The sequence below is a fragment of the Saccopteryx leptura genome, chromosome 1 (genome assembly GCF_036850995.1).
Source record: "Saccopteryx leptura isolate mSacLep1 chromosome 1, mSacLep1_pri_phased_curated, whole genome shotgun sequence".
Taxonomy (NCBI): Eukaryota; Metazoa; Chordata; class Mammalia; order Chiroptera; family Emballonuridae; genus Saccopteryx; species Saccopteryx leptura.
In genome coordinates this window covers 276189422-276208706 of record NC_089503.1, presented here as the reverse complement: position 1 = coordinate 276208706, position 19285 = coordinate 276189422, and the positions used below count along the sequence as shown (strand labels likewise).

General features: G+C 34.9%; 1 protein-coding gene across 4 annotated transcripts in view; it reads right to left on the bottom strand.

Annotated features, from left to right (window-relative positions):
* Positions 1 to 19285, bottom strand: part of SOX5 (SRY-box transcription factor 5) — a 1089507-nt gene that overhangs the window by 692085 nt on the left and 378137 nt on the right. For all 4 annotated transcript variants that reach the window (XM_066354437.1, XM_066354444.1, XM_066354418.1 and 1 more), the window contains one exon: positions 7194 to 7260. The gene's annotated coding sequence lies outside the window, so the exon portion shown is untranslated. The remainder of the gene's footprint in view (positions 1 to 7193; positions 7261 to 19285) is intronic.

The window sequence follows — 19285 nt, the reverse complement described above, 5'->3', positions numbered from 1 at the left end:
ACTAATGAAAATAAAGACTGTGTTTTCAAGTCTTCCTCCAGATCACTTAGCATTTGAGTGGTTGATTTAGGTTTACCTCTTCTCTCTGACTACAGATTTCATCTAACCGTAGTGCTAACCATCAAAGAAGAGGTTTACATAACTAAAGGGATAGGAGCAGAAAGAACAAGAGCTGAGAAAAATTACTCTTGGAAAAAACAAACAAACAGTTGGCTTTGATTACAACAGCTCAAGATGGAAACGTAGTTTAGAATCTTCCCTTTGAAAACTTAACAAACTAAGAAGATTTTATAGTAACTCTTTCCATGGCCAAGATTAAGCCCTGTCACCTTTATGTCCCCAAGACCTATACCAATATTAAAACACATTGCACACAATACTGGAGTTATCTTAAATGCCTAACATTAGAGTGTTAATTTTGAGATCGATATTGATCAACATATGTATCCTAATTCCTAACACAGTGTTCAACATATAAAATTTAAAAATATCTTGCCTGACCTGTGGTGGCACAGTGGATAAAGCGTTGACCTGGAAATGCTGAGGTCACCGGTTCGAAACCCTGGGCTTGCTTGGTCAAGGCACATATGGGAGTTGATGCTTCCAGCTCCTCCCCCCCCTCTCTCACTCTCTCTCTCCCTCTCTCTCTCTCCTCTCTAAAATGAATAAATAAAATTTAAAAAAATTTAAAAAAACTTTAAAAATATCTTTTTAAATTTATTTTAGTGAGGAGAGAGAAGAGAAGGACAGGGTGAGGAGCAGAAAGCATCAACTCCCATATATGCCTTGACTGGGCAAACCCAGGGTTTCGAACCAGTGACTTTAGCGTTCCAGGTCGATGCTTTATTCACTGTGCCACCACAGGTCAGGCAACATAAAATTTTATGTTAAATTTTTATTGCATTTTTTTGATAAAATGTTTAAAAGCTCATTAAAATAAAAACAAACATTTCCCAAGGGCTTGCTTACTCTGTTTCACAAACTATCCTAAATGTTTTACAAGTATAGCCCCCTATCATCCTCATAATAATCATACAAGGTAGGTTTTGTTATTACCCCATTTTATAGATGAGAAAACAAAGACTATGGGAAGACAAATAACTCGCTTAAGGTGATTATTTTGAGAAAAAGAGTTGAGATTTGAGTGTGGTTTGAACTGAGGTCTGTCTCATTCTAGAGCACACACTGCTTCGCTTCCGGGTTCCTGAGGCCCCTTTCACCATAGTTATGTAGGCAGCCTCCTACTCTGTACTATAATGCCACAGCTAATTTCATATTGAATATTTCAGGTCATTTTGTTGCTATTAACAATAAAAGGATGCCTTGCTCGGGTAGCTCATTTGGTTAGAGCACTGAAATACACCAAGGTTGCAGGTTTGATATCCATCAGGGCATATACAAGAATCAACCAATGAATGCTTCTCTCTCTCTTTCTCTCTCTCTCTCTCTCTCCTTTTTTATCTCTTTAAAAATCAATAAATAATTTAAAAAATAATCTCTAAAAGAATAAAAGAAAAGGTGCTAGTTTTAATGGTTTCCAAATAGACTTTTAAAAAGCTTTCTAAGATTTTTACCTTTTGGCTAACAAACGCTGGCCTCTCTGATATACACATGCATTTATTATGCCCTGGTGACTCAGTTTATGTACAAGCATCCTATTAAAGACTTTTTAAAAGACTGAAATGTGATTTCCTTTCTGACAGCAACGGAAAAATAAAAAGATGTTCTTTGCCCTCCTGTTCTAATCTGTGTTTGGAAGTCAAGTCTGGAATTCCCAGAACTCTATCACCAGCTTGTTACATTTCCATAAATCTGTCCAAGAATATAACACCGTTCGCCCAAAAAATGTAATATAAACTATAAAACACATGCACATGATACCTGGATCCAATTTGCCCTCATTTTGTATATAAGTGAAAATAAAGCGATGCTTTAGCTCTTACAAATGACAATATCGCATTACTTAGATAAATACCACCAAATCATTATTGAAATTCTGATAGCATTTGCCTTAGTGGTAAAAGAAAATTACCTGTAATGCATAGTTTAAATAATTACTCTTAAACAAAAGTTTCTTCTCTGCATTGCTTATTTATCTTTTGAGACCAACTCAGCAGGGCTATGTATTTTATTAAAATTGCCTTCAGACTGCTAATGGCAGGGCGTCTGTTAGCACAGGAAAAGTGATGGCAGTTTGACTCCTATTCCTAATATTGGGAGTTAGTCCAGACACATTAAGAGCCAGAACTCTGCTGTGCATTTGACTATGTTATCAACACTTTACTTGCTAATGATACTAGTGACAGCATTTCAATATGATGGGTCAGACTTAAATAGGAAAGCTTATAATTGCGCTTACAGAACCAAAGAAACTCCCCCCCCCTCAATCCCCTTTTACAGATCAGCTGGTATTAAGCTTTATAATGGAATTATTTGGTGAGATTCTGCTCAATACTTTGTTTTCTTCTCCTTTTCCCACCTTGAATGGGGAGCCTCCATCAGCACCTGATATCTACCCATTCAGAATATGACAACTGAAAGCCTTCCTGTGGAGCAACCGTGTGCCAACTACCCAGCAGAAGGTCACACTGATGACTTCCCTGTGGCTTTTATTTTCCCCAGGGAAATCCACAGCCAGGGCTGACTGCCTGCCAAATATGCTGAGTGCCATAAAGAAGCAGCGCTAAGAACCCCCCAGCCTTCTTGATGGGAAGCAGTAAGCAACTGTGCTGAACACCTGTGTCAGCTCCTGTTTGTGGGGACACTCCAGGCAAGCATTCATTCAGCATTCGGGATGGGGCTCCCCTATCCTAACTAACACTTCTACATGAAAAGTTCTCAGCAGTCATATGATAATAGTTATGTTTGTCTGATCTCTATAACATCAGAGTGTTTAACGACTGTTCAGGAGAATGACAAATAATCCATGAATTACATATCTTTCTGTGTCTAAAGGCAATCAGCATAATGAATGTATTTCCTGTCATTGTGTAAGGAAAACAACATTCTCCATCTCTTCCTTTCATAGCTACCTCAACCAACCTGAGGATCAGGAAACTCAGTCTGAAATGTGGAAGGCATGATTCCATAGATGAAAAAGATGAAAAAATTACGGAGATGAGAAAGGGCAAGGAAGAAAATGGAGACAGTAAGGTAAAACTTTAAAGGACTATCTATGTGAAAGGAGAGGTAGCTGGAGGAAAAAGATCAAAAGGAATTTTGCTTATTTATTTATTTTAAGATGGAAAACCTGAGCATGTTTAAATAGTAAAGGTTTCAAGAAAGAAGCTGAAGATACTAGAGTGAAGAATCAACATTTCTGAAACTGCCCGAGGTAATGGGGTGTCAACATAGGTGAAGCCCTTGGACCTTCAGGGAGAAAGAGAACCTCTTTCACCTGGAACAGAATAGGAGTCCCCCAAATCAACAACAGTTTCATGTGTGTATGTGAAGCGGAAGGCAGCATGCCCTCGCCTTCAAAACTAATGCTAAAGAATGATTTCCTTATTTCTCTGTTTAATCATAAAACTGATTCCTGTTCTTATGACTAAAATAAATTTAGAATTATAAAGAGTTTTCAGGAAGATTATATTAAATATTCATAAAACCAATACATTTTTAAATATTTGTTTTCTAAAACTAAATTTTATATACATACACACATTTGTTGTATAAATCCTCTGGTAGCCAAATAATAGAAATCTAATTTTAGATACCTAATTACAGTTTTAAAGTCATTTTTAGTATATAATTTAAGTTTGAAATATTTTAAATAAAATAAACAGTTATCAGAAATTGGAAACTGCTGCTACAAGACTGCCAGTAGAAGGAACCTCCACATCTTAAATTTTCATTTTTAATTGTCACTTTGTTTCTTTGTAATGATAGCAATAATAATTTTAGAAATAGCCCTGCCTTTTAAGGATCAATAACATGTTCTCTAACCTGATAATTTTTCTAAAAATAAATACAGACATGGGCCTCTGTTATTTATACTAAATGATAGCCCTTATTTTTCAATTTTATTAAAAATGGTCATTTCTAATGTGGATGACTCTTAATTTAAGCAATTTTTATTGACCACGAAGTACAGACACACTGGCTGAACAAACGTAGAGGAACCATGCTTCTCCTTAAGGGGAAACGGGATTGGTCATTTAGAAGCAAACTTGGGTTAAAGACCCCAAGTCATCAGGCAAGTAAGTTTTAGAGCTGGTTCCTGGTTTCATGTCCTCCTATTCCTACTAAGCTGTTATTTTTTAAACTACTTCATGTGTCTCCTAATAATTATTTTTTTGGGTCCTATGATAATTATAATAAAACCATAATATAATTTTCAAACCTTCCTTTGCAAATAGATAAAATTCATGACTTATTTGTGTACTTACACAAGGCTATGTAGTTAGTTTCTGTTGAAATTATAAATGACAAACAAATGGAAAATTGGGCTATGTAAAGGAACAAAATGCACACAGTTTTTAACTGTTACATGTCATTGTCTTAAATGTCTCTATTATAAAAGAATAAATTATTATACAAAGTAAAAGAATGTGATTCAAATTCAAAAGAATTCTGCAATTTAAGGATGTGAAAAAGAAAAATGATAGCTATATATCTAACATTAGTTCCTTGAAAACAATCATCAGACAATATTCTGATCAGATAAAATTGGCCTTATTATTGTTAACATAAGTTTATTTTTATTTATAATTTATATTCTGTGAATATTGTGTAATATTTAAAATGCTTTACACAACCTGTAAGTCTGAGTAATTCTTAAAAATATGAAAAACATATCATGCCCCACATTGGTTGAATCCCTTTAATGATTCCCACCTCACTCAAAATGACAGTCAATGTCCCACCACGGTCTACCAGGCCCTACATGATGAACCTCACATTATCCTCCCTATTCTTGTCTCTTGTCCACTCCTTATCCTCTCCTTGCCCTACTGCTCTTCTTGAAACTCCTTCAACATACCAAGCACACAGTGGCCTTGTTTTGGCCACTGAACGTAACTCTCTTCACCCATATAACTAAATGGTTTCCACTCTCACTCCATTCAAGTCTGTGCTCTGTTTTCTCTTTCCTTATCAGAAGGACCTTTCTTAGACACAGTATCTGATACAGTCTCCCACCATTCTCTATTTACTGCATTTTATTTTCTTCTTAGTACTGATCTCCATATATATGTACAGCCACATTTTCAATTTATGTTTTCCTCCACTGGAATAAAAGCTCCAGGATTGTAAGAACCTCTGTTGTTTGAATGAATGGATGGATGGATAGATAAATAGATGGATGGATGGATGGATGATCATTCTTTCATTCTATCTAGCTGAACAGGAAACTTCTTTGGAGAAAGAATAGTAAAAATATCCGAAGTATCAATATCAATTGTATTCTTTACCCAACTATAATTTGGTAAAGATGGAAAATGATCATGACATTTTTGGTGTGTGTACACAATACACCAAATTCTGCAATTCTGTGCATAATTATTTGTATTCCATATGCGAGAAGGCAGGACAGCATGAAACAGACAGCCTGCATCATGTCAAGAAACATGTCACCTCTGTTAGTAGTATTTCATATAACACTGGGCGGCACCTTAGGTTTGTAGAATAAGTGGACTGGATTGAATTCTTTCTATCTGTCAAGGCTAGGGGTATCTGGGGTACCTTGTCTCTTCCTTCTTGATTTTGCTTTCAACACACACTCCAAACAAGACCCAGACCAACTGAATGTCAAAGTTTCTACTAACAGCTAGATACTGAGAAAAACCACCACTTTGGTCTTCAGCTTACTTCTTTTTAATGTTTAGTTCAAGAATATTTGTAAACTAAAAATTTGGGAATATTTACTACCAGAAAACTATAAAAGTATCACCTAAAAGTGGTTCTCAGTACTGCAAGAATTCGTGCAGACATACTTACAAACCCAACTACTTAGGCATATCGTCCTAAATACAGCTTTTTCTCAGGACTCTCCATATTAAGCTGAAAGCAGAGACGTTAGCATCTTCATTGTATCAGGATCAAATTGAAATTATTTTCTTGTAAGATGGAGGGCAGTGTTCTCTCAAGATACCTAACAGTAATAATCTGTGTGGTCCCTAATGCCAATACTGGGAAATCACTAAATCCCTAAAGCATCCAGGGAGAATTTAAAGCTTAGCTCCTCTCTGAATAAGCCACTTTACTTTAAGAGATATTATCAGATTGAAGAACAAAGTCATTTATCTTTCCCTGTGGTGAAAACTGAAGATCCCCTGGCAGTCGCTCAATAGGAGACCTGGATATGAAGGGACTCAGTCAAACTCCAGGGGAGCTGTGGAAGTGGTAACAACGGAAGGGTAACAGAGAGGGAAAGGATGCCCAAGATTCTATTAATAACTAAGCAATAGTGGTGAGAGTTGTAAACACTGTTTAAAACAAGGGGGAGGCCTTTCTGAAGCTGGAGATGAACACAAAGCCATCAGTCACTCATGGTGACACCCAGGACAATGGGACTGCAAATTCCAGCATGGTTCCAGCTCACTGAGCAGTGTGACCAACACTACACCTTCAACAATGGCAGACAAATGCTCATAGTAGACACTCTGAATGTTGAGATCTTACTATTTACATAGAAATTGTCTGTTTTAATTAACCTTCATTTTACACATGGTAGTCAACATTCAGTACTTAAAATTAATGATAGCAAACAGATTGATTCTGAGGAGTGCCAAAAGCTTTTAGAGGTGGACCTACATTCTGAGACTATAGCAGAGAAGGGAGGAAAGTTGATTTTCATTATGAGCCAAGAGATCTCCTATTACAATTACATAATTAATCACATTTTATATGCTTTATGGTCTCAATTCTGGAAAAGTGATCAAGAAACCTTTACTTCAAAACAGTTATAATAACAGAATAATTTAAATCAGGATATCTATCTATATATCTTAATAGGTTAGAAATTTTAGAAATTTTCTTCTAATGTTGAAAATGTCTTTATTTTGTCATCTTCAAATCCTAAAAAGAGGATACCCAAAATATGGATATTTTACATAAAAGTGTTAGTCATGATTTGCAAAACTGAGAACATACCAAGTAAGCATCTATAAAAACATAACAAGTGTCAAGAGACTTGAGAGCTCAAGAACTGATAATAAAGAATGATCAGTAAATAATAATGCAAATGGCCTGACCTGCTGAGTCTTCCAGTCCAATCTCTCCCACTCCCAATGTCCTTGATATTATCTACAGCTTGCAATGCTAAAAAGAAAAAGAAAGAAAAAAAAGGGAAGAAAACTATTTAGCAAGAAATCAAAGTAATTCTAAAATACCCAGGTGAAAAAAATTAAACATCATAAAGGAGTTAAACAAGATTCCTATAACAAAACCGTGGATGTAGTATTAAGTAGTTTTCATTGTAATAATTTTTAAAAGACCAGATTCATAGTCACACAACAATGTCAGATCATAGGACTGTGCCAGTTAATGGTTGATGAATGAATATGAACAATTCATAAATATTTTATTAATGACAGTCAAGATACAATGGCAGTTTAAATGTAAAAATATGAGCCAGTTATTTTTAGAGCTGTATCAATTAAAACACTTTTTAAAAATCTTTATATTATTAGTTCAATCATACAAGCACATGTGTGTATGTAGCCCTGGGCATATTTTTATTAAGAGAAACCATCTTTATAGTCTATGATAATTAACTTAAAGTGTACCTCTAATACAACAGTACTTACAGCTACAGTACTTTATGGAAAAGGTGCTAATGGGCACTAGAATTTATTAAATATAGGCTAGCACTTATGAAAGCACAGTGCTACTTTGTTGGATACTAACTTGTATAAAAATATAAAGTCTACAAACTCACTGAATAATTTCTAGGTTTAAAACAACAACAACAAAAACAGCAAACTAATACAGAATCACCCTATTTATACTCAATCACTTTACAGAGAAAGACTCCATTGTCATAAAGACCAGGATATAATCATTAGTCCCATGACAGAAGAGCTAAAAATCTTTGGAAATTTATCTAATCTCCTGAAGGCTAATTTTTTCTGATCTGTAAATGGTTTCATAGCCTTGACATAAGCCTAAAAATAAAAAATAAAAAACTTTTAATGCATATAACTATTCTGTCATAATTTAATTATTTATTTATGACTATCGAATAATTTTTACAAGGGAAAGTTCATCAACTATCTCAACTTTTTAAGCTTTGGTTCTCCAAATGATGAAGTTCTATGGTTTTAAAATGTTAAAATATTAATTAATGATTTCTGTGATCTTATTTACAACATAATTATTAAAATTGTGAAAATGTAAGTTATATAAATTTTCTGTCCTTGTATGGTAGGGTTGCCTGTATCATCCACCTGAAAATATCATCACTATATTAAGCAAGACTTTAAAATGCAACTTTCAGGATAATGGAATTCCACTTATGGGGTAATGGTCTAACGCACTAGTGGTGGGATTTGAGGGGAGACCTACACTGAGGTTACTGGCGTAGCTTTTGATTATTAGTTTATATAAGACTTTAAACTTATATTAAACAAGTTTTTAAAAGCCTCCATAATTTTGGGTGATTTTTGAAGTACATAAATTATTTTAAAGTATAAAATAGTAAAAGAAATTATACAACAAAACCAATTGGGATTTATCCTAGGAGTGTAAAGTTGGTTTAATATCTAAATATCAAATAATGTAACATACTTCACTAATAAAATAAAGGACAAAATCATATATTCATCTTAATAGATGCTGAAAAACACTTGCCCCTCATTCCTGCTTCCTCTGGGATAGATATTAATCACATGGTCAATGATTTAATCATTGATACCTATGTAAGAGAACCTCAATAAAAAGTCTATAAACTGTGCAGGTCAGACAGCTCCCTGGTTGGTGAACATTGTGACGTATCCAAAGAGTGGCACGTCCGAAGTCCACAAAGAAAGAAACACCTGTGCTCCAGACTTTTCTAAACTTGTCCTATATACCTCTTCATCTGGCTGTTCATGTGAATCTTTCATTATAAGATGTAATTTTAAGTATAGCACTTTTGAGTGCTGAGTCCTTCTAAATAATGACTGAATCTGGAGGAGTGTCTGAGAAACTGCCAATTCAGCCAGGCCAAAGTGGCCAGTGCCAATAGACCCCACTCGCAGCTGGCTTCTAAAGATCAGTCGGGGTAGAAAACTTACCCTTTACTTGTGGGATCTGACACTAACTCCAGGTAGTATCAGATGGGAAGAAACCCAGTTGATGTCAGAGACTCAGTATTGGAACATAATAGCCTTTTTAACAAATGGCTCTGAGACAACTAAATGTCTATATACAACAGACTAAAACTGAACTCCTGCCTCAATACCATACAAAAAATTAATTCAGAAGTGGATCATATAACTGAATGTAAGAGATAAAACTGAAAAACTACTAGAAGCAAGCATAAATGCTCAGAACTTCGAGTTTGGCAGTGGTGTCTCAGATATAATATAACATCAGCAGGTAAGACAAATAACAAATGTGAAAAAATAGATAAATTAGACAATATTAAAATACAAAACCTTTGTATGTCAAAGTACACCAGCAAAAAACTGAAAAGACAGCCTACACAGTAGGAAACAATATTTGGAAATCATACTTCTTATAAAGGATTGGTATCCAGAATATATAAAGAATTCTTAGCCTGACCAGGTGGTAGTGCAGTGGATAGAATGTCGGACTGGGATGCAGAGGATCCAGGTTCGAGACCCCGAGATTCACCAGCTTGAGCACGGGCTCATCTGGTTTGAACAAAGCTCATCAGCTTGGACACAAGGTCGCTGGCTCAAGCAAGGGGTTACTCAGTCTGCTGAAGGCCCGCGGTCAAGGCACACATAAGAAAGCAATCAATGAATAACTAAGGTGTCACAACAAAAAACTAATGATTGATGCTTCTCATCTCTCTCTGTTTCTGTCTGTCCCTCTCTCTGACTCTCTCTATCTCTGTAAAAAAGAAGAAAAAGGAATTCTCATAACTGTAATAAAAAGTCAAATGACTCAATTTAAAAAGGTAAAAGAATCTAAAAAGACATTTTGCCAGAGAAACAGAGAAGTGATCAATTCTCCCATGAAAGATGCTCAACTTCACTAGCGATTAGGGAAAGGAAAGGCCAAAGCATAAAGATATATCTCTTCATATTCATTAGGATGGCTATTTAAAAAAAAAAAAAAGATAATAACAAGTGCTGGTGAGGGTGCAAGAAACTGAAGCATTCATGCATCTCTGATAGGAATGTGAAGTTCTGCAGGTGCTTTGGAAGGTTACATATAGAATTATCATATGACCCAGCAATTCCCCCTGTGTACATACACAACAGAAATAAAGCATATGCCCATACAAAAATTACATTAATGTTCATAGCAGCATTATTTATAACAGTCAAAACATAGCAGTAACCTAAATGGCCCATCAACTGAAGAATGGATTAACAAAATTAGCTATATTTATACAATGGAATATTATTCAGCTATAAAAAAGAAATGAAATACACATCACATTATGGATAAAGCTTGAAGACATTATACCAAATGAAAGCTAGTAACAATACACTATATATTGTATGAGTTTATTAGTATGAAATGCCCAGAATATGTTAGTCTATAGAGACCTAAGCAGATTAGTGGTTACCTAGAGTGATGGGAGAGGGAAACTTGTAGTTCTGGAGAGTGAATGTTAATGAGTAGAAAGTTTCTTTTTGTCAGACAAAAATGTTCTAAAATTAGATTTAAATGATATTGAACAACTTGAATTTACTAAACATTGACTTGCACACAGTAAATGAATAAATTATATAGTATATAAAATATAACTCAATAAAGCTGTTTTTAAAAAAATATATAGTATAAAGCAAAGATACATTAACACAATCATATTCCTATTTTTAAAAAGAAAAGTATCCATATCTGTCTTGAGAAAATATGATCATATTAAGATAATATAAAAGATATTTAATATTTTGATAGATTATTCCTTGATAGATAATATTAATGTCATGCCACAATCTAATGACAGAAATCTTTAGATTTAGTTTTTCAGCAGATGCAAGTATGATATTATAATACAATTCAAGTATGACTCACTTTACAGGGTTGATAGTGTACTAATTTTAATCCAAGTTTTGTGATAGTTTAGTTTAGAATCCAATTTTTTAAAAGTGAGAAATTATATAGATGCTTTAGTAACTTGAGAATTCTCTGTTTAAGAATGACTGTTGTGAAAGAAAATTTTAGCTGCCAAATAAACAAGATATGGACATGAGGAAACATACTTTAAAAAGATCAAATTTCAGTGATATAATTTAAATTTCCAAATTCTATGTATTAAACCTTTAATTTTAATATGAATTAATTTAATGAAATATTCATAGGTAACATTATCCCATGGGACTATCTCACATTTACTCAATTTTTTGACAATAAGAGTTATATGATTATATAGCCTGATAAATTCCAGTTATACAACCTAAGGTGTCTAACCTCTTTGTTTATTTAATCATGTTTGACTACTCAAGTATATTTTCTACTGTTGCAGTTTAAAAAAATCTCTTCTCCAATGTGTGCATGCATGCACATTGCTTTAAACTGAGGATTTGTTGATTGGCACCCATGTATCCCATTCATCTATCCATTTACTCAACAGAAAGTCACTGAGAACTTCTTACAAAATATTGTATATGTAATAAAGTTGAATGAAGAAATAAAAAATGTAAGTGCTTTTAAGACTTTCTAAAATTCATTTTGAGTTCAGGCCTCAAGTTATAGGTGGTACAATTGTCTGAACTTCAGTTTCCTTGTCTTAAAGTGAGGATTAATTGAACTAATGTGCTTACAGAACCCAATAATCAATGTTAATCTCTTTCTTCCTCTCTCTCTCTATCTCTCTCTTTCTCTTTGACCTACTTTAAAGGCTAAGAAGATTCATCAGATATAGATTCTGCCTTTTAGGAACTAACAATATAACAGATGTTATAATATGTTTAAATAAATAAGATGAAAAATTATAAAGTAGAAATTTCAAGTAATGAAATGAGAGGTGAAATGTGCTCTGCCAGATATGCATAACACAGCATCATCGTTACCAAACAGACATAGCATTTATATAGTTGACTAATAAGCTAATTAAGCCCTGGCTGGTTGGCTCAGTGGACAGAGCATTGTCTCAGGATGCAGATGTCTCAAATTTAATTCCTATTTAAGGCACACGAGGCATTGGCCTTGGGTGCTAAGGATAACTCAGGTGGTCTGAGAGCATCAGCCTCAGGCACTAAAAATAGCTTGGTTGATTGCAGCATCAACCCCAGATGGAGGTTGCCAGGTGGATCCCAGTCAGGGTGCATACAGGAGTCTGTCTCACTATCTTCCCTCCTCTCACTTAAAAAAATTAGCTAATTAAATAATTATTAAGTAGGAAAAGATAGATCAATAATCTTAGATTGTTTCCAGCAAATTCTGAAGAATTGCAAGTAATGTTTAACCTTATAAAAGAGATGTTTACCTGTTGGTATTGTTTCTTAAGATAATGAATAAAAATGCTACATTTCCTCTATGAAGAATCCATTAATTCTGGCTTTCCCAGCTCCAGCATTTATATGTGACCACTAGAAAGTTACTTAATGCCTTGGTTCTTCCCATTTCCTCATCATTATGTGGGAATGATAATAATTCATGCCTTATAAAGTGATTAATAGAATTAAGTGAATTAATTGCTGTCAAGAGTAAGAGCATCTGGTCCATGGGGTACCACTGAATAACACTGTAAGTGCTCAATGTTAGATCATCTTATTACTCTTATTATAATCTTTCATGCCATAGCAAGAACATGTGCAAGCATTTAAATCAAATTTAAATTACCATTCAATGGGAAGGTTAAATGTCATAGGAAAGATTTTTGTATGCATATTGATAAGACTAAGGGCCTTTTATATCACTCATAATGGCCAGAAGAATGAAGTTCTGTGACTAGCCAGTACTATGTAATGTGCCTTTGTGGTAGGTAGAGAATGAAAAAGCAGCTCTCCCAAAGGAAAAGGCATGTATGTGTGTAGGGGTGGAGGGGTTCTATTTCCAGAAGAATGGAGTGGTAAGGACTGCTAGAAGACAAAGCAGCAGTCTTCTCAGCACATCTACCATGTGAACTGGGAGAGTTTGCATTAATTCAGATTTTGTAATTTAACTGAACTGAGAAAATGTTAAACTAATAGGCAATTTACATTAATTTAGAACTTTTGGATAAATAGTCCTTAGGCTGAGCCTACAGGGAAACCCCTTTTCTTCACCTTCTGCATCTAATTGGCCATTGCATCATGCTCTTCTCCTTCCTTAAATGTCTATATCTTCCCTTCTTCTCCGTTTCTATTGCTATTACCCTTCCTATACACTTGTGCTTCTCTAATCTTAGACGTGATCATACCTTTCTTAGTTGTTGTCTCTGCCCCAATCTCAAACCCTACACATGAGACAACTAGCGTATATTGTCATTCTCTGCTTACTCTTTCCTCCAACTCACCCAACTATTGAACCTTCTCAGTGGAGTTTTTGATAACTCTTGCAGGGGTCCCCAAACTTTTTACACAGGGGGTCAGTTCACTGTCCCTCAGACCATTTTGAGGGCCGCCACATACAGTGCTCCTCTCACTGACCACCAATGAGAGAGTTGCCCCTTCTGGAAGTGCAGCGGGAGCTGGATAAATGGCCTCAGGGGACTGCATTGCGGCCCGCGGGCCGTAGTTTGGCGGGTCATAGTTTGGGGACGCCTGCGAGGATACTGAGCAAATTCTCATTTCACAGGACATACAAGTGGTAGGATACCATAACATACGGAAGTACCAAGTTAAGGGTTAGGTCAAATTACCACAAGTTATTATTATTATTAACATTCCATGCCAAAAAAAGTGTATGGTAAAGTGTGGCCATTCATATGTGGCTAATGAAAGTTGAAAGTGGTTTAAATTTTTTCAAAAATTTTTGGATCACATATACCAGCTATCTCACACACGTTTATACTTAAGTGTAATTTCATTTCTGAGAAAATATATCTGAGGAAACAATTCTAAGAACAAGAAAAGTGTGTGCACAAATATATTTATCTAAAATTATTTGTAATATAGAAAAGAAATAAGTCCAAATGGCTAAGCATAATACATTGGTTAAATGAACTACAGATCATCTCCCTACTTAAATGAGGCTTAAAATGAGGCTTAGTAGTTAGCAGAGCCCTGATTCAAATAACATCCCTGACTCCAGTGACCAAAAGTTCCCAATCTGATTTTATTACAAATATTAATCTTATAAAATATTAATTATAGTTAATAGAGAGAGGATCTGTAGTTTATATAACCAATGACATATACACACACACACACACACACACACATACACACACACACGATTCGAAGGATAAATGCCAAGATGTTACAATGTTACTTTTAGTAATATAGTAATTTCTTTCTTTCTTTGGTCAATCTACATTTTCTAAATATTTCTCCAATAAATTAAATAACTTTCATAATAATAAAAAAGTTACTAAATAGTATAACAAAATTTTCATAAAAATTGTATGATATGTAGTAGCCAAAAGTCCTTTTAAAAACCATTTATTTACTTATTTAATTATGCATTAAAAGTGCTTTTTTATGCATTAGACACCTTATCTCCAACACTCTATAGGTCACTACCTCCCTGTAAAGTTTGCATTCTTAACACTTAACAAATGGGCAACAAGTAGCAGAATTAGGATTTGATTCTAAGACTGCCTGACTTCAAAATACATTTTCCTTCCAATTGACCATGTAGATCTCTTTAAAATGCACCTGCCTATGTATCAGTTGTCCATTTTTTTCAGGTATTAACTGATATAGCCTATGAAGTAATTGTTACTAATAGGAAATGAGCTAGTTAAGTTACAGTGAGAGAAACTCAAGAATTGGAGGCCTTCCCCCACCATCTGTCACTGTTCCTTTTTTTCCTTTTATTTCCCGTGTAGTGTTTAAACTAGTTTGTCTTATGAACTTGCTTATTTTGTTCATTGCTTTACCTCTAGCATCTAGAATAGTGCCTGAGTTTTGATACACACTTAGTAAACGAATGAATAAATATATACATGAGGACATGCGCAACTTCTTCTCTACTATGGGTCTCTTGACAAATCTGCTAGCTACTCAGCTGTTGAATCCTTATTTCTTAATGTAATACTGACTAATGAGTTTCACTTTATTCACTCAAAAACTATTTCCTGAGCACCTATGATATGCCAGATATTGTTCTAAGCATGTGATAATAGGAGGAAACAAAACAAACAAATATCTCTCATTGAGTTTGTAATCTGATGAGTGAGGGAAGACAAGAATATAACAATAAGCTAGATGGTAATAACTATTTTGGACACCAAACAGCTTGTGAAATGAATCTGAGGGGGAAATCTATAATGTTATGAAGGGTAACTGAGAAAGAGGACATCTGAGAAAGGAGGTGAGGGACTGAGATATATGCATATTGGATCTAAAGAACTTGTCACACAGTGAGAATAGCAAGCTGGCATGATTGCGTTTTCAGAGTGACTGGATTGCAATGAGTGAATATGAAAGTAATAGGAACTGAAATCAGATAAGTGAGGGAGGGCTAAAGGTGGATTGTGTGGGACACTGGAGGACCTCTGTTGTAGCAGTTTAGAATACGGGCTTTCAGAGGGTGAGGGAAGGTAAGAGGGTTAAAGGGGGAAAATGGTGATGGAAGGAGACGTGACATGGGTTGGTGAATACACAATACAATATATAGATAATGTACCATAAAATTGTACACCTGAATTCTATAAAATTTTATTCACCCAAATAAATTCAATAAAAATTTCTTTTAAAAGTCAAGAAAAAATATACTATTTTTCTTGAAAAGAGTGTACGGGCTTTGTCCTCAGAAAAATTAGTAGCAAGGGTTTAAGTAGAAGTGGCATAGAATGTGACTTCTAGGTGTTTATTTCTCAATAGGGTTGCTATTGGCATTTTGGGAGGGCAAGTCATCTTCGTCCTGAGCATCAAGCCCAAGGCAGGTCATTGAGCACTTCTAAACGCAGTCCATAAAAACAGTAGTAATTTTCAGACCTTGGACAGCCACAATGCCCCATTTTCAGACAAATGTGTATGTTAATTAATGTTAATTATAGACTGAGGGTAGGTATAGGGTAGAGTCAATTTTAATATTACAGGTTATACTTTATGTTTTCTTGAGCCAAAGTGGCAGCACTGAATTCAGAATACACACACACACACACACACACACACACACACACACACACACACGCGCGCAAGGATTTGCCAACCAATTAGATGTGTGTATAAGTGAAAGCTAGAAGTCAAAGATGATTCCCAGGAATGAATGAATAAAAGGATGTAGTTGCTATTCATTGAAAATGTGAAGACTAAATGTGGATGAAGCAGATTTGGTGAAGAAAGCAGGAATTTAGTCAACATGTTAAAAACTATGTAAAAGTAAAAATGTATATTTTATTTAAAAATTTTTTTTAAATGAGTTTACAGGCATTAGTTCTGAACTGATGAATTTGTTAGAGTGCATTTTATGGAAGCATAAGACTAACAGAATTAAATATTAAATAAATTAATAAATGATTCCTAATAACTAATAGTGCTCTATTAGTTATTTTAAGCAATTAGATTATGTCATCAAAAGATATTTTTGTTTGTTTTGTTATGTCTTAAAATACCCCAAAGACTAAATATAATAGTGAATTTCAAACATTAATGGTGTGTGGGTAGGCAGGCTTTTAAATCTGTTAAAGTCCCCCCAGGTCCTTATTGCTCAGAGTAGACTTCCTACGGTGAGATTAAGCTCAGGCCCTGGAAAACAGTGGGTGCCACAACTGCCTTGTACTTCCCACTGAATAAGCACCAGCACTTCCAACATCACAGAGTCAGTTGGTCAATACACACAACCTTTTCTGCATTCATGGTCAATTTTGGGATTTCAGGGAAAACTCTACATCCAGACATTATTTTAGACACCCTTTCTGGGTAGACTTGAGTCGCTCTTCCATGAACGAAAGAAATGATCTGAATCCTCACAATGAACTGATTGATGCATACAGTTTAGAGTTGCTAGAAGGAATTATCCACTTGCTTCACTGCTGTGACATTTTCCCCAGTGACAGACTGCCTGTTCATAAGAAAGCAATGCTCATCGTATAAACATGACGTTTCCCACCAAATGTGTTGAATAATCAAACTCCTACAGTCAGAAAACTTTCATTCTTTTTGAATTTATACCATGTTTACAAAAATTCTATATCAACATTTTCTATTAATATCCCCTAAGAATAATATGGGTGAGGTGTATGAATTCCAAAAGAAATCGCTACACATGCTTGTGCACACAAACACACTATACTCCCTTTAGAACAGGTATCACTTTTCAGACTCACTTGGCTTATTGTTAGATACCCTCTTTCTCTAAATAAAAATAAGTGGAAGTAAACTGAACGTAATTTTTCAGTCAAGGTGTTTCTTCAATCACCAGGTAGCTAAAAAAGTTACAAGGTTTATGCAAAGGTGATCGCTTGAGCTAAAGTGGAAAGAACACAATCAGGAAGGACCAGTGGCAGACATGCTCCATGGGCCCCACATTGTTGTTTCACTGGAAGGACACAGTGTGTTCTAGTGAATCACTGTTCATTTCACCAGCAGTACTGTTCCATTGAGCTCAGGAACCCAGGATGACAAGCAGCGCCTGCGTGATCATCTAATGAAGGCACCAGGCTGCATCAGTAGTGCCACTGCTCTCAATTAGTGGACAAGGCTTTTAATGGTATTCTGCACAACTAAAGCAATTTTGATTACTTAGAGCTAAGTCTCCATTTAGAATGTTTCAGAAGCTAAAACAGGGTGTGCTTTTTTTAAAATATAATTTCTCTTGAGAGTATTTGAATAAGCTATTTGAAAGCCAATCACATTATTGCCTATTTCCCTCCTAAGTAATATTGAAATATATTTTTAAAAGTTGAAATGATAGAATTTACTCTAGCAAATGAAATGTAAATAAGATAGCACATGATTAAGGATATGCTGAGGGTGTATGTGTGTGTGTGTGTGTGTGTGTGTATGCATGTGCAGGCAGTCACTATGTGTGTCTCTCTGTGCCAGAATTACAGTTGGTGAATTTTGTTTCATCAGCCAACATTATCAGGAGAGTTGCATATTTATTCTATATATCCACATTTTAAAAAAAAACCCATATCTTGCCTTTGGCTGGGAGGACATATATTTCACAGCTTTTGATACAGAGATCTGATGTTTCCACTTCATTATTTTTTTTCTATGTCACTGCATGATGATAAGCACTGATACATGCAATGATACAATTTTCTTTAAAATTTTGCTCATTGATTCATGTCATAACTGAAACCTTACCTTAACAAAGGTGATATAATTCCCTTCATTCTCCTTAGAAACATATGGGGTGCTCACTCTGTACCTCACTCTCATCATCTTCTCGCTTTCTATCTACTTGGTGTGCTGAATTCTCATACCGCCTTGCACTGTGTGAAAGTCTATGCAATCTTGCTTATTAGAAGGTCACTGAGTAAAAGGAAATGCTAAATAAAGTGCAAGACACACAGTGCCAATAAATTTCTGTTAAACTAAACACGAATTCTACACAAATGAAAAAAATGAACTTCATGATTACACACACGTCTCACTCCCCACCCCGTTCTTTTGTCTCTCTCAGGAGAATGGCAACATCAGGACCAAAAGCTGAGAACTGGAATCCACAGCTGTACTCTACCATCACAAAGTCAGGGTTTCTATGTTAAAAATTAATAATAAAAAATAAAGTAGGCCTAATACAAATCAATTTTTAAGTGATACACATCCTCATATCCTTGTTTTTCTTAAGAGCTAGAGGGACATGCTGAATCAGTCATGTAGGGCAGGAACTAGGAAAATGTTTTAATTATAGTTAAAACTTTCTTTAACATTTTGGGCCACTAGAAAACCCATTAGTTGAATAAATGAACAATTATCAAACCTATCTCTATATTTCTTTTTTATATCCTATTTCATCTTCTTAAAATAATTTTAATAACTACTATATTCTTGCCTCCAAAAGGGTTAACCTCAAAAGTATGTTACATTCTCAGGGAGCTAATTACATATTAATAAAAATGGTACATCATTGATATTATTTATATAGTAAATAAAAAATAAAGGGAAAAAATGCAGCTCAG